Consider the following 17,033-nt stretch of genomic DNA (forward strand, 5'->3'; position numbering starts at 1 on the left):
CCCCCTCCACCTTTTTAAAAAAGATTTGAAAATTTTGAATATTAATTTTAACACACATACACATTTATCATGTAGTTTCTAGGGAGGGCAGTAAAAACAATCTTAGCTCTGGAGATTTAACTCCATCGGTGTGTGAAAGCTTTCCGCCCTATAACCTAACGAAGGGCCGCCCGTTGCCAGGCTGGGCCAACAGGCCTCCATAACTACCCTCTGGGCACACTGAGGCCCATGTGTACTTTTCTAAGGAGTAAAACCACTCTTCATTGTCAAACAAATCAGCCAAATCAACTTTATCTTCTGTCAGAAAAAGTCTGACTTCATATTTAACCCAAATAAACGTGCTATTATGAGTTTCCATGACAACCGGCTCACTTCTGAGCGCGGCGACTGGCCGGTGGGAGGAGAGGGTCCCCTGTCCTCTCACTCAGTTTAAAAAGGCAGCACGTCGAACTCCCTTGATTTTACAATATTTACAAGTTAAGTGGCAACATCCATTACTCCCTCTCAGTCAGAACGTCGCTTTTTTTCCTTTTTTTGGCAACCAAAGCTTGTTTATCAACCAGAGCCTGCTCCCAGGCGGAAGCAAGGTGGACAGCGTAGATGAACAGAAGGAAACGGAATTTCTGCGTCGTCGTGACGGTCGGGACGGGTCTCGTCATTTGCAGGGCCGGGTGCCAAATGCAAATCTGGGGCCTCCTGTTCCAAAATTAAGTATTTCGAGAGGGCAACGATGAAGCCTTAAGGCTGGTGTGGACTCTTCTAGGCGGAGGCCCTCCAAGAGCAGGGTCTGGACAGGAGCTCAGTCTGAGGAGACCCTAGTCCCCTTCCTGGTGTAGGCCAAATCCACGTGGTCAAGAGTTTCCAAATGACAACAGGAACATCGCCAGGACCCTCTTCGCCTGCACCCTGTTCTCTGTGAATGTGGACACAAGGTCCTGACTGGAAGTATCTGTGGGTTTTCCCATCTGTAAGGCATGGGACATTAATCTACCAAAAGCTTTTCCATACTCTGGTGTACAATTTTCTTAGTGCCTCAGAGGTCCTCCTCTGCAAAGTGGGGGTAATGCACGTACCCTGAATTGTAAGGACTGACTGGGTTAATATGGCGATGTGCTCAGAGTGGTGTCTGTAAGGCTTCTTGGTGTTACTATCATTATTGTCACTCTAATTATTCGATAATTTCATTCAAAATACAGACTACAGTTGCAGCAGAACAGGGACTCGATTTAATGGCGGTGACCGAGTCGGCGTATAAAATCTTTCCCCCACTGACAGCATACCAGCAGCATAACTCTCTTCCATATTAATGCAAGATTTTCTACTTTTCACTGGAAAAATAGTGACACTAGTGAGCAAGCTCACGCAAACCAGCCCTGATAAACTGATTTAAATGTGAGCTTCCTGGGTCCTCTCCGCCCCCCAGCCACCACACAGGAAGGAGGAGCTGTCTTCTCCGGCGAGCGGCCCAGACGCCACCGTGGGTCACTGAAGATGGTACTGGAGCTTCTATCTGCAATCACGGTTCCATGAGCCAGAAGGATAATGTTTCGATCACTAAGGATTCTAAACCTTCACGCCAGCATTAGAACCGACCCACTTCCAGATCCCAGGACATCGAAGACCAGAGAGAAGCCGTCGCCGCAGAAATTAACACGTGCCCCTCTTGCTCTAAGGGAACCTTCAAACCAGCGTCACGTTTGAGAGCCCAAGTGTTGGTCCTCCCGGCTTCCTGACCAGGAGAAAGCGCACTCCCGGAAGGCTGGCCGCGAAGGAGTGGACGGTTTCACGTTACTATGGTTAGTATCACTGCACCCACAGAAGGAAGAGAACCGTCGGGTCTCAGGAAGGATTAAGGCAAATCCGGCTGGAGAAGCCACCAGGCAATCCAGGGGCTCCCTGTGCAAGGACTCACAGAAGTACGGCGAGGCGCACGCACAGTCTCAACACCCCCCTCGCCGCAAGGCCTCGTGTGAAACTCAAGGTCAAGGTTTAGTCTCATGTTTTCAAACTAGCCTTTCCTCCCCCTTTAAAGGGAATGAGGAGCCCCTTTCCCCCCCACAAAGAAAGGGAACCGCATTACTATGTGTCTATTTCCATGACTCAGAAGGGCAGATCTCCAAAGCCCAAGATTTTCCATAAGAGAGTGGGCTATTCTGGTTAGGTTTTTATTTTTTTAAGCTTATTTATTTATTTATTGAGAGAGAGTGAGAACACGAGTTGGGGCGGGAGAGGCAGAAGGAAAGGGAGATGCAGATACCCGGCTGAGCAGGGAGCCTGAGCGGGACTTGATCCTGGGACCCAGGGCTCGGGACCTGAGCCGAAGACAGTTGCTCCACCGACTGAGCCACCCAGGCACCCCTGTTTTTTTTTTTTTTTTTTTTTTTTAATGAGAGGGTTATTCTGCCACCCAGAGCCAGGTGTGTGTCAGAGAGCGGGCGCACAACACAAGCAAATAAGCACAAACAGGATTACATAAAGCGTTTGAGGAGTGAGTTCCAGGAGGACTGTGGACTCCGCGGGACGACTAGACAGGTGTGACGCAGACAGGTGAAGGCACAGCATCGATTCAAAGCTGGAAACCTTCCACACGCGCCTCACACCGCTGGGAGTTGTCCTGATGCCGGCTAAGGTCAATCTGGGATGGGGGTGGGGGGGTTGCTGGTCAAGGCTGCTGTCCTCATCCTCGGTCCCCAGGTAGTGGTCAGTGAGATCGAAGGCCTTCGGGTAGACCTCCTGGTCTCCACGGCTCTGTAAGAACCGTTTGCTTTAATCCACACCTAGAACGAGGAGTGTGTGTGCGTATAAAGAATGGGAAGCTTACTGACAATTTTACCAATAGCTTTCCTCACAAAGAATTAATTCATTTAATTTTACAGTCTGAATGTTCTAGAAATAAATGACTGTACATCGCATTAGAAGTTTTCGTTCTGTTGTTTGGCACTGTTTTACGATGAGGATCACCAAGCAGACTTGTTGTTCTGGGAAAAACATGTTATAGGTGAGATTCATTACGTGTAAGCGTTGGTGTTTTGCTTTCAATTCTGCTTTGGTAGTCCTTGTTGAAAAACTTCCATTATATTTGTATTAGAGCTTGAGTCTCCCATAAAAACCCCCAAACTGTTGCTTGTCTGCGTCTAAGGGAGTCCTCATGTCTGCTTTCTTCAAGATTCTGATGCCTACGGAGGACTCTTTGCCACAGCCTGGCAAATTTAAACAGCAAACAAATTTACACGATATAAAACACTGACTTCTTTTACTAGAAAGTGCAACTCAAACGTGAAATCAAACATGTGTGACATACTTCTGTATCCATTTCCTAGGGCTGCTGTCACAGGGCACCAGGAGCTGGGTGGCCGGAACCACAGAAATGGACGTACCCTGTTCTGGAGCTGGAAGTCTGAGATCGAGGTGGCAGCCGGGCCGGGGCCCTGGGAATTCCAGGGGAAGCCTTCCGTGTCCCCCCCGGTCTCCGGTGGTTTGCTGGGCCTCTTCGGTGGTCCTTACCCTCCAGCTGAGTTGACCCACTCTCTGCTGTTGCTGTCACAAGGCGTCGTCAAGGTGTCTCTGCCTCCACACGACCATCTTCTTCTTCTTCTTCTTCTTCTTCTGCTTCTTCTTTTTTTTTTTTTTAAAGATTTTATTTATTTGACAGAGAGAGGTATCACAAACAGGCAGAGAGGCAGGCAGAGAGAGAGGGGGAAGCAGGCTCCCCACTGAGCAGAGAGCCCAATGTGGGGCTCGATCCCAGGATCCTGAGATCATGACCTGAGCCGAAGGCAGAGGCTTTAACCCACTGAGCCACCCAGGCACCCCAACACGACCATCTTCTTATAAGGACACTGGCCCCCCAGACCCTGCTTCAGGATGATCTCATCTTTTTTTTTTTTTTTTTAAATATTTTATTTATTTATTTGACGGACAGAGATTACAAGTAGGCAGAGAGGTAGGCAGACAGAGAGAGAGAGAGAGAAGCAGCTCCCTACTGAGCAGAGAGCCCGATATGGGGCTCCACACAAGGATCCTGGGATCAGGACCTGAGCCGAAGGCAGAGGCTTTAACCCACTGAGCCACCCAGGTGCCCCCAGGATGACCTCATCTTAACATAACTAGTAACACCTGCAACAACCCTATTTCCAGATAAGTTCCCAGTTGGAGATACTGGGAGTTCAGACTTCATTGTGTATCTTTTCTTGGGGGGGGGGTTACAATTCAATTTTTCACAACATCCTAAAAAAATTTTTTTATATCAAAAGGTGAAATTTTACCAGCATTTAAAAAATGATATTATGTAGATATTGGAAAATTTATATCACAAGATTTTTTTCATCATAACTAATATACAACTAAATTTTAATTTTATATATGCCGATAACAATGTAAGTTTTGTTTATGAATGATTAATTTTCAAATAATACATCTTACTACTTAGGTTTGTATTTCCAAAGGTTATTATAAAAACCACTAAGAAATAAGTTATGGAATCTTGTGATATGGATTACTATAATCAGTAAAGTCCAGATTAAAGTGATGTCGCTCGAAGGTGCTTATTAATTTTTACAATAAATGATAAAAATCAGATAACATGTCCACTGTGCTCTTTTCTCATTGCTTAGTTTGTAATAATCCAATGTGTCATGAGATGAAAATTTTATGAAACATTATCATAAAAGGTGTGATATTTCTTCCACAAATGTGTGAGGGCACAAAGTGGGGTCTGGCTTTGGGAGGCCGGTAAGTCAGAATCCTGTGTTAGTATCAGAAGCCGTCCCATTAACTTCATTAGGCATCAGGAGTGAACTCCGTACGTTGGAGGAAAAGAGAAGGGAGATAGTTCCAAAGCTCCTCAGTCTGGAAGCTGAGTGGCAGGTGCTCCTCATTTGTTTTGATGAAAAGGGAGGTAGGAGAAGACAGCCCAGGACCCACTTTGAGAACAGATGTGCTCAGGGGGCTCAGCTCCAGGACCGACTCCCACAGAAGTGGCGGCTCTGCCGATAGGTTCCCTTGCAAGGGCTTTGTGCACCCAACAGTCTTGGGTGAGAGTTACTGGTTGGCTAAATTTCTGTCGCACGTGGAAACTCGACGGCAGAAGATCTGGGCAACGTACCCTTTTGCTTTCCAGGTATGATAGATGAGGAAGGGTAGCTGGGATGTGGCGATGTGGGTCCTGAGTGAACCACACAAGTTTACAGAACTTGCTGCCTTCCATGGAAATTACCGACAGAGTCGGCCTGCTCTTGTGTCCTTGGAAACAGACCTAACACTGTGCACACGTGTGTGTGTGTGTGTGTGTGTGTGTGTGTGTGTGTGTGTGATGTTTCACACTGATTTATAAATCTCCTGGAAACGGAGGTACCCGGCCCACAGCCATGTAGTCCTGTCCCTGTGAGTGGAGGTGAGACACTGAGTCCGGAAGCCGGAGATGATGGAGTGGCCCTACCAGAGAGGACAGGGCAAAATTATAAAGCTGCACAGAATGGCGTCTGCCAAGAAAGTCTCCGGAGAACCCGGACCACTTTTTCTACTGTGCTTTATTGGGGTTCACGCACTTCCTGTGGCAGTGATTTGTATTTCCGCTGTCTGTTCCGTTAATGTTTATTGCAGCAAACAAAAACAGTAACCTCAGATGAAGTCTGAATTTTCTCGGAGGGGGAAGGGCAAACAGCCAGAGTGGAACTCAGGGGACCCAGACTCCGCAGCCCGCTGAGTGAGAAGCCGAGAGACTAAGAGGGTCTTTGAAGAAGAGGGCAGAGCAGGCTGCATCCAGAGTCCTGCGGGGGGTCCTCGGGTCAGCCCTGGGCAAGATGGCTGCCGGGCGAGGGTACCTTCTGGCCTGCTGCCTGTTAGCGAGTGTTCTCCAGCTGACCTGGGCCATCACTGTTCTGGGCTCCTGGCCTGGAAGGTGGCCAGAGTCCTGCACTCTGCGGGTCCTCCCAGGAGGACAGCATAAGGGGCTAGGGCACTGGATCAGGCAGTCCTGCCAGGCTGTGCAGTCTTGGTCCGGTCACCTGACATCTGTGAAGTGCTGGGGCTGGGGGTCTCTAATGTCCGTCCTGCTTGGAGGCTGCAGTGTGTTGGCCCAGAAGCAACCGTGCTCTGCTCAGGTTGTTTCCAGAACCCTAGCAAGGGAGCAGTGCAGCAGCAGAGGGCAAGTCACGTCCATTCCCTTGTCCTGCCCCATCGCCCTTGACTTTGGATCTGCACTCTTGACCCAACCCCGCATTAACATGAATGCCCAGCATGTGACCCGTGCTCCGCTGTCGGGAAACCTCTGTGTTCCCTCTCCTGGGAAACCTTTGGGTCTTGACTTCACCTTAAGAAAAAAAAAAAAAACAGGTAAGTCTCACCTGATGGAGGGATGTATCAGTAAAGCTGCGTAACAGAGACAGAGGCAACTGCAACAAGATGGTCTTTCTAGGACAGAGCTAGATGGGCTTCAAGGAGGAACATGGGACTCTGGGTTCCCCCGTGGCTGTTTTCCACAGTGGTGTCCTCTGTGGTAGCTGCCATTCCTTGATGGTAGAAGTAGCAGCTGACTGAGAGGAACAGTGACACATCTGGGTTCCCCCGATTGTCCCGCACTTCTCCATCACGCCTGACTTGGTTCATGTTGTAGAAGCAAGTGCTGTCATTGGACAGAATGTACTGAAGACCAATGGTGGTGTTGCTAAGTTGTCTTGAAGCTACATTTGAAGAGCAAGTATATTTTACTGGTTTATTTTATTTTATTTTTTTACTTGACTTGAGTCATCCTTCCAAAGTTGGCTCTGGCTTTGCTCGTTACATCAGAAAATGCCATGGCAGAAAGAGCACAGCTCAGGGATGGCCTGAAGCATTCAACAGCTGGCCAAGGGATTTCTTCAGGAGGGTTGTTTGGCCCCATGGGCCAAGCTTCAGAAGCATCAACAACCGCTTCAGTTCAGAAATCTGCTTGGGGTGATGATAAAGTTGACATAGTTGTGAGCACCTGGGAGGGACCTTCCCCAATTGTTCCCGCCTGAACAATTCTTTATGAGGAGAGGTTCCTGTCTAGAATGTGTCACTCGATGAGATCCCACAGCAGGTGTCAGAAATGGGATGTCAAAACTGAAAGGCTCAAAGAATGGGTAGGAGTCAAAAGTGTTTGATTACACAGAAAGGAGAAGTGAGACACATCAAATGAGACTGGTGACACGCTCTGCCAATATTGTTGTTTACCAAATGGTTTAAGCAATGGCCTCCGTCCAGCTCTCAGAGTGTACAGAGTAGGGTTTCTATCCCAGATGGGGCAAATCCCTGGATTTCAGGGTTAGCCTTTCAGGAGAGCCTCCTCAATGAGTTTCTAGCTTAGAGACTCGGGACAATGGACATTAACTCACCGGCATCTTGTGAAACCCAAACCAAGATGTTCTTCTTCATCCTCTTTCTCTCAGACATTAAGGAATTTCTCCTATTGTCTTTGGAAACACTGAGTCCTGGGTTTGGGGAAAATTATTATTATTATTATTATTATTGCCAGGGGTATCTGATTTAGTAGCTGTGGTTTTAGCTTGTTATTTTACATTATATAGGGGGACCCCATGCTGTGTTAATCTCTGTGTCCCATTCAACCCTTTGAACTCTTTAAAGGAAGGGCTTTTCCAACGTTGCAGGCCTTGTAAGAGCCACACTCTTGTCCTGGAAGTAGCCCAGGCTGCAGACAGGAATGTGACTACACGGAGGCTATGCAGCCTGACAGACTGGTACCAGCATAGTTAGAAATTAGAGGGGGCGGGGATTCCTGTGGATCTTTTACTCATGTGGGTGAGACCATTTGACTTCGGACTTTAATTAATTTGGACTTTAGTTTCAAGGGAATTTAATTTTTAGACTTTAACCTCTCCCTGGAAATTTAATAATGAAGAGATTTTAAAATTTTGATTGGTGCATCTATACGCTGTTGACATTTATTACTGAAATACCTTAATATTGTTATTTAGTTTAATTGCAAAACTTTTGATGGAGCTGTACTTGGACAATATGACTAGAAATCATTTGGATTGGGAAGAATAGGGTGATAATTTAAGGCTTGGTTGTAACATGGCCTTATAGTTAATTTAATTAATCTCTTGTTTGGACCCATTTCAGTTTCTTGAGCAAAATCGACGTTGACTACCGGCTGTTATAGGAGAACGTTTAAAGAACGTGGGACAGCCACCTCCCTGGTTGGTCACAGGTGTACTGGTGGAGCCCACTGGATGAGAAGAACAAAAAATAGAGGTATTTGGGGAAGAAATATTTGCTTCCCATTCCTCATACGATGGAAGCAGCATCAGAGAAACCTTCCTGGTCTCCCTTCCCTTCCACCCAGTTTCCTTCAGGGGAGAAGGAGCTGTGTTCTGCAGCTGGTTGCGACAGGCTCTGCAGCTCCGCTCTCTTCCAGATAGCACGCTGGTAGTTTGAGGTCATCCCTAGTGGGACTGTTTATGGCCTGGAAACCAGCAAACACTATGAATTGGGATTTTTTGTTCCATGAAACTGGCTCTCCTACAGAGTCCTCTGTCACCCATCTGGAAGGAATGACTTATTCACTGATGACGTTGGGATGGGGAACTGAGCATGTGGATGGCTGGCCCTTTCTGTCCCCTGCTTTGTGTGTGGGTGGGTGTGTGTCTTTGGGGATCTGCCTGCAGATAGCATGTGTCTGGGTCTGCTCTTGGCTTTGTGGTGACTTTGACAATGGGTACTGTGCACCCAAGAGGGGAAATCTGTCTTCTCCAGTACCACCTGCAGTGGTGAGTGAAGCTGTCTATATGTGGGGGTGGGGAGGAAGCCCTCTTCACCAGCCCAGCCCTGTGGTCTTAAAGTCAATGTTTTGACCTCTGTCTGACTTCCCAATTTCTCTCCCTTGGCTCAGAACTCCGATGGAAAGGAGAGCAATAAATTTTCTTGGCTCCCGTATACCCCAACACTTACATTTTCTCTCTTGTACTCTTCTAATGGTTACTTGTAACTTTAAAATATTCCTTTCTTTTAAAATTATTTTTTGTTTTGAGAAACGATCCCACCAAGGATGGAAAGCTGCATCAGATTTAAAAACAAAACAAAACAGCTCAAATCATTGAAAGACAGTTTTGTCTTCTGTCTCAGATATAAGCATAGCAAGGAAGTTATATTGTATCTTTCTTACATATTTTGTAATGAATTAAAAATAAACTTTTACTTGGCAATAATTTTGGATTTATAGAGAAGCTACAAAAATAATACAGAGTTCGTATAAGCCCTTCATCCAACTGCCCCTCATCCGAACATTTTGCTTTACCGAGCTGCATTTGTCAAACTAAAAAACCGACGTTGACATATTTATTGCTCGTAACTGGACTCGAGTCTTCATTGAGATTTGTCTGGTTTTTCCACTGATGTGCTCTTTCTGTTCAAGGATTCGGTCCAGGAGACCGTATCCCGCTCACCATCCCGTCTCCTTGGCCTCCTCTGGTCTGTGACAGTTTCTCCGCCTTTCCTGGCGTCTCCTGACCTTGGCAGGCTGGAGGAAGCCCCGTCAGGGGTTCTGTGAAAAGGCCCTCGATTTAAATATGTCTGAGGTTTCTCTCCTCGTGAGACTGGAGTTGTGGGATTTTAGGATGAATTATTCATTAAAAATACCTTATAGACACAATATATATAAAGCTACTGGTGTACATTATATCCTATTGTTTTGAATTTTAAAAACCAAGTAAGAGAAAACATTTACAATAGCTTTTATATCTTACCTTTTTAATTCAATGTTGCTTTAAGATCCATCCTTTTTGAAATAACGGGCATTCCCCCCCCCACAATGATGTGATATACGCATTCCTGAAAATCTTCATGTTCTGCATAATTGTGCACTAAAAATAGCAGGGCTTGTGGGATAATTAGACCCATACATGATTAGGGGCAGAGCACTGGAAACCTGGGCACCAGCGTGCCTCCGTGGACAGTGGCGCTCCCGGGATGCGGAGGGGAGCTGGGGGAAGGCTCACGGCCACGGGCCTCGCTCCAGCAGCTGCAACCTTGGGCTCCTATGACCTTGAGGAGTTATCACCTCCGAGACACGGTATTGTCAAAATTTACAATCCAATCCCCCCGTCCCCATGTCGCTTTAATTATCAGAAGATGTTTTTAACACAGGGAGAAATTTCTTGGCAGCTTTCTCATGAGCACTCACGGTGCCGTGCCATGGGCTGGTTCCACGCTGGGGACACACAGCAGGTCTGATGCCCGTAGATCCTGGCTGAGTACTCGAATGCCCTCAGACAGGGCTTGGCCCTTTCAGAGGGTCTTTCTGCATTACTAAGAATTTCGCCTCAGTGGTGCTCAGCTTGTGTATTACCTGTCCATGGGGGCAATGTCTCTCTTCTCCTGGTCCTGAGTTTGCCGATAGGTGACCCTCTTTATGTACCTGGTAAAGTTGCTGGGAACCTGCTTAGCAAGGTAACCAGACTGTTTCTTAAGGGGTTTTGTTGATTTCGTAGAGTCGACCTTAGTTCCTTAAAGCTGTCTGGTCATAGCTGATGCTAGCAGGTGATCGAGCATGACCTTCTAGTCGAGACCTGGTTAGACGACCAACGCTTCCAACGGTGTCCTGCCCCCAGGACAGCGATTCTCCTGGACCTCACAGAAATAAGTATGCTGCCATGAAACAAGACTACGCACTAAGAGCGTAGTCTCTTAGTGAGGGACTTTCCCCTTCTTGAGGGAAGAAACAGGGAGAAAAAAAAAAATGTTTCGTCTTTATTCACATAGGTATATGTTGGCAAATTGTTGAGAGTTTAAGAGAGAAAGGTTTTCTCAAATCTGGAAAAACAAACATAAAAGAACCAACAATGTTCTGAAGTTTAAAATCGTAGAGATTATGGTCCTACTTATCCGCTCATTTAGTCCCATGTCATGAATTCCAGTGGATCTTGATTTCTTTGTTAGAAGTTGTGCCAAGCCCTTGGTCTCTCTGTTAGAGCTCTGCGAATTCTGACCCACTTCAGTGGTGTGATCTGAGAGTCAGCAGAAACCCATTCTTGTGACTGTGCTTTTCATGAATTTCTCTGAAGATGACTTTTGCAAAAACTTCAGAATAAAACAATAACTTCTATAAATGATAAAAAGACTTAAAAAATGACCATGGATAAAGATCTGTTGAAAATTCATTATTGATGGTTTCAGCGACACACAACATTTTTGAGATAATAACTGGAATTATGACAGATAACATGGTACCGGAATATATTAGGATTTCAGAAATGTGATATAAATTCTGGAACGACTTATGTTAATAATGTATATCCACGCAAATATAAACTAAGAAGGTTGTGTATCACTTATGTGACCAAGCTTCCCATGTAATTGAACATCAAATAAGCCTAAATCATTTTAATGTCTCTTCTTTTATAAAAAGAGAGAACAAATCTTTTGAGATGTTTCAGGGACTTTCTGGAAATTACTTCCAGGTCAAAAAACTTTACTTAGAATTTGATTTGGGGAAGTTTGTTAAAATATCAAAAGGTTAAAAAAATATATCAAAAGATTTGGACACTTGATTGAATAGAATCACAGATAATTATGAAATGATATTTAATTATCTTTTTAACCAAAGAGACTATCTTAAAGGCAAATACAGAAGGTTACACAGTGTTAAGCAAAACTCAGCTCTTAATGATAAGACTCTGTTGAGTCATCAAATACTGATAAGGACAAGATGAAACACAGGTTATGATTTTAGTAAAACTAAATATTTGTTTTCTAGGTAGATGACTTAAAAGGTAAAAAAAAAAAGTAAAACTAAATATTTGTTTTCTAGGTTGATGACTTTAAAAGGTAAAAACAAAAAACAAAAAACAAAAAACCCTTTTATCACATCTTTTCAAGCACAGACCAGTAGTCCAAAAGCACTTCTTCCTTCTAGTAGATAAAACAACATTACATAAACAACCTGCCCATACTCATATTTATTTTAAAAACACTTTAAGCAATTTTTAGTCAGCTTGACTCCATGAGGTAAAATTCTCTCTCTCTCTCTCTCTCCAAATATACTGTTAGTGTGTCCTCTATTATTTCCCTTCTCATTCTGAAATAACCAATTTTACTTCAGGACAAATTTACCTTTTTTTCCTCCCTTTACACACAATGCATCTCTGTACCTCAGACCTTTCTGTCCCCAAAAGCACATCCCACTTGCTTTGCACACAGAGTTGCTTTTCTTATTATCTCTAACAGTTTTAACTACACGTGTGAATTAGAATTCTTTAAACTTTCTGGTGCCGGGTAGCTCAGTCGCTCAAATGTTGGATGTTGTACCCGAGTTTTCGCATCTGAGGGGCCACCAAGGAGCCAGCACCGATGCAATCACACGAGGGTTTATTTAACAAGCTTAAGCTTGGACCCAAGTATACCTGACACAGCAGAGTAGGGACTTGGACCCTGAGCTTAGTCAAGGCAGGGGTATTTATGGGTTCCTGTTACTAAACCAGGATGGGGGTTCTTAGAACTAAAGTAAAGTAGGGGAAAGCTCAGCCCTTGGGCACAGGGGTCTGAGATGGCTGCCGAAGCAAGACGGCTATACTTATGCTAAGGCTAAACCTGAGGTGGGATGGCCTTAATTTTTCTCGGCCTCCACATTGGACTCTTGGTCTCAGCTCCGGTCGTGATCATGATGTTGTGTGATCGAGCGCCTCACGGGGCTCCAGGCTCAGCATGGAGTCTGCTTGAGATTCTCACTTTCCCTCTCTCTGCCCCATCCCTGCTTTTTCTCAAGTAGATAAATCTTAAAAAAAAAAATTCTTTAGCACTTCGAGACCTTAATGTCTAGTAAAAACTAAGAAGTAAGCATTTGTGAACTGTTATATCAGCATTCTTTAGGTTGGCAAATTTATAAATACTTTTCATAATTTCATAATTTTTAGGAACACGTGCTCTTTCTTAGAAAAACCTTTCAATACAGACATTTGCTCATGATTACTAACAGACCCAAATACCTTTAGTTTCTATGTAACAGAAGGCCAAAGGTAGATAAACCTATGCCCAGTAAATTAATGTTAATGACCTAGATATTTATTAACTATTAATGTTAATGACCTAGATATTTATCATTTAACTTATCTCAGTAAAACTCTAAGGTTCAAGTTATCTAAAAGACTTGGGAAACATAATTATTGCTGAAAAGTTCATCTATAAACTTTTATCCTATCCTATCTATCTATCTGTCATCTATCTATCTGAATTATTTGCACACAACAAATTACGTTTAGACCCTGAATGCACATTTCATGAAACACCCAGCCATGATTCCAAGTTCTTTTCCTGGCTGACAAATTTTCTAAGAGATACCATGAGTGGGTATTTGACTGGTAAACACAGGTGGAATAATCGTGATCTGTCTGCATTTGATTTAATGCTGATAACTCTTTTTGATAACTCTGAAGACATGTATATTTTAATTAAACCAACAAACATAAGCTAGTTTTTTAGTTAGATGATCCCAGATCCCATGAACTTGAAGAACATGTGTGTTAGTGTCTATATTTCTGAGTTTTTGTAACTCTTAATTCATAAGACCTTATTTTTAAGCCAATTAAATAGAGCTCTTTTACATATTAATTCTGACAATACCCTCTGGGGGTAGAGGAAAATACCATCTCGCTGTTCATGGACGTACACAGACATACATAAACCTAGAGACAGACACAGAGAACTGCTAGCCTTATTTTGAAAATTGTAGCCATGAATAACATAATATTTACTAATATGAAATATTAGTAAAATAAAAGTCACTAATTTCTAAATAACAGTTGAATTCAAATTGTATTTCTCAGACAGAACAAGTTAAGGTTACCTGCTCAAATGGCTAAAGCTTTTTACTAATGCTTCTAGAGAAGACATTTAAGATTTGTATTTGACCTTGACAGGTGACCTTATGAGGGGCTGCGGGCCAGTGTTTGGGCAAGGGACTATCTATAGCAGTTTGTATTTTAAAAAGTTCCCTTCCCCCTTCGGTCTCAAGAGGTCTTGGGCTTTGTTTTAGTTGTCTCCTGGGGCGCTTACATTTTAAAGACAAGGCAAGATTTACATTTGGAAGGGACAGAGAAAGAAAGTGAATTTTCTCCTAGGCATTTGGAGAGGTATTTGTCTATTATCAGAAGTCTAGGGTAATTGCTATTTAATTTTTTTCTTCCTCTTCTCAAATGCAGAACAACTGGCTTTCAATATTTGAATTTTTTATTTTTTTTTGGCAAGATCTGCAAATATCTGAAGGTAAATAGGAAAGGGTCTGAGTGGACTCGGAGGAGCTCTCAGAGCAAGACTTTTGCCTCTCCAGAGATTCAAGGGTCAGATTAAGAATTGTTGGTTTTAACTCTCTTTTTGTCTTGCATTTCTGTGAGCTGTTTTCAGAGAACTGGATCATGGCTTCCACCATCATGCTTACAGGTGGACTTGTTCAAGCAACCACAGTATTTTGAACGTGTCTTTTTACATCAGGGACAAGATTCCCTCCTAAGCATTCTTTCCTGCTTTGTCAAAGATTAGTTGACCATAGAGTTGAGGGTCTATTTCTGGGCTCTCTATTCTGTTCCATTGATCTATGTGTCTGTTTTTGTGACAGTACCATACTGTCTTGATGATGACAGCTTTGTAATAGAGCTTGAAGTCCGGAATTATAATGCCATCAACTTTGGCTTTCTTTTTCAATATTACTTTGGCTATTCGAGGTCTTTTCTGGTTCCATATAAATTTTAGAATTATTTGTTCTATTTCTTTGGAAAAAAAAAGATGGGATTTTGATAGGAATTGCATTAAATATGTAGATGCTTTAGGTAGAATAGACATTTTTCACAATATTTGTTCTTCTAATCCATGAGCATGGAACATTTTTCCATTTCTTTGTGTCTTCCTCAATTTCTTTCATGAGTACTTTATAGTTTTCTGAGTATAGACTCTTTGCCTCTTTGGTTAGGTTTATTCCTAGGTATCTTATGGTTTTGGGTGCAATTGTAAATGGGATTGACTCCTTAGTTTCTCTTTCTTCTGTCTTGTTGTAGTGTAAAGAAATGCAACTGATTTCTGTTCATTGACTTTATATCCTGACACTTTGCTGAATTCTGTATAAGTTCTAGCAGTTTTGGAGTGGAGCCTTTTGGGTTTTCCACATATAGTATCATATTATCTGCAAAGAGTGATACTTTGACTTCTTCTTTGCCGATTTGGATGCCTTTAATTTCTTTTTGTTGTCTGACTTCTGAGGCTAGGACTTCTAGTACTATGTTGAATAGCAGTGGTGATAATGGACATCCCTGCCGTGTTCCTGACCTTAGCGGAAAAGCTTTCAGTTTTTCTCCATTGAGAATGATATTTGCGGTGGGTTTTTCATAGATGGCTTTGATGATATTGAGGTATGTGCCCTCTGTCCCTGCACTTTGAAGAGTTTTGATCAGGAAGGGATGCTGTACTTTGTCAAATGCTTTTTCAGCATCTATTGAGAGTATCATATGGTTCTTGTTCTTTCTTTTATTAATGTGTTGTATCACATTGATTGATTTGCGGATGTTGAACCAACCTTGCAGCCCTGGAATAAATCCCACTTGGTCGTGGTGAATAATCCTTTTAATGTACTGTTGAATCCTGTTGGCTATTATTTTAGTGAGAATTTTCGCATCTGTGTTCATCAAGGATATTGGTCTGTAGTTCTCTTTTTTGATGGGATCCTTTTCTGGTTTTGGGATCAAGGTGATGCTGGCCTCATAAAATGAGTTTGGAAGTTCTCCTTCCATTTCTATTTTTTGGAACAGTTTCAGGAGAATAGGAATTAGTTTTTCTTTAAATGTTTGGTAGAATTCCCCCCAGGAAACCGTCTGGCCCTGGGCTTTTGTTTGTTTGGAGATTTTTGATGACTGTTTCAATCTCCTTACTGGTTATGGGTCTGTTCAGGTTTTCTATTTCTTCCTGGTTCAGTTGTGGTAGTTTATATGTCTCTAGAAATACATCCATTTCTTCCAGATTGTCAAATTTGTTGGCGTAGAGTTGCTCATAGTATGTTCTTAAAATTGTCTGTATTTCTTTGGTGTTAGCTGTGATCTCTCCTCTTTCATTCATGGTTTTATTTATTTGGGTCCTTTTTCTTTTCTTTTTGATATGTCTGGCAAGGGGTTTGTCAATCTTATTAATTCTTTCAAAGAACCAGCTCCTAGTTTTGTTGATTTGTTGTATTGTTCTTTTGGTTTATAGTTCATTGATTTCTGCTCTGATCTTAATGATTCCTCTTCTCCTGCTGGGTTTAGGCTTTCTTTGTTGTTCTTTCTCCAGCTCCTTTAGGTGTAGGGTTAGATTGTGTACCTGAGACCTTTCTTGTTTCTTGAGAAAGGCTTGTACTGCTATATATTTTCCTCTCAGGACTGCCTTTGTTGTGTCCCACAGATTTTTTTTTTTTAAAGATTTTATTTATTCATTTGAGAGAGACAGTGAGAGAGAGAGCACGAGCGAGGAGAAGGTCAGAGGAAGAAGCAGACTCCCCATGGAGCTGGGAGCCTGATGCGGGACTCGATCCCAGGACTCCGGGATCATGACCTGAGCCGAAGGCAGTTGTCCAACCAACTGAGCCACCCAGGCATCCCTGTCCCACAGAATTTGAAACCGTTGTGTTTTCATTATCATTTGTTTCCATGAATTTTTTCAATTCTTCTTTAATTTCCTGGTTGACCCATTCATTTTTTAGACCCATGTTTAGTCTCCATGTATTTGGGTTCTTTCCAAATTTCCTCTTGTGATTGAGTTCTAGCTTCAGAGCACTGTGGTCTGAAAATATGCAGGGAATGGTCCCAATCTTTTGATAGTGGTTGAGACCTGATTTATGGCCCAGGATGTGGTCTATTCTGGAGAGTGTTCCATGTGCACTAGAGAAGAATGTGTATTCTGTTATTTTGGGATGGAATGTTCTGAATATATCTGTGATGTCCATCTGGTCCAGTGTGTCATTTAAGGCCTTTATTTTCTTGTTGACCGTTTGTTTAGATGATCTGTCCCTTTCAATAAGGGAAATGTTAAAGTCCCCCACT

This window comes from Mustela nivalis (assembly GCF_964662115.1).
Source record: "Mustela nivalis genome assembly, chromosome: 16".
NCBI lineage: Eukaryota > Metazoa > Chordata > Mammalia > Carnivora > Mustelidae > Mustela > Mustela nivalis.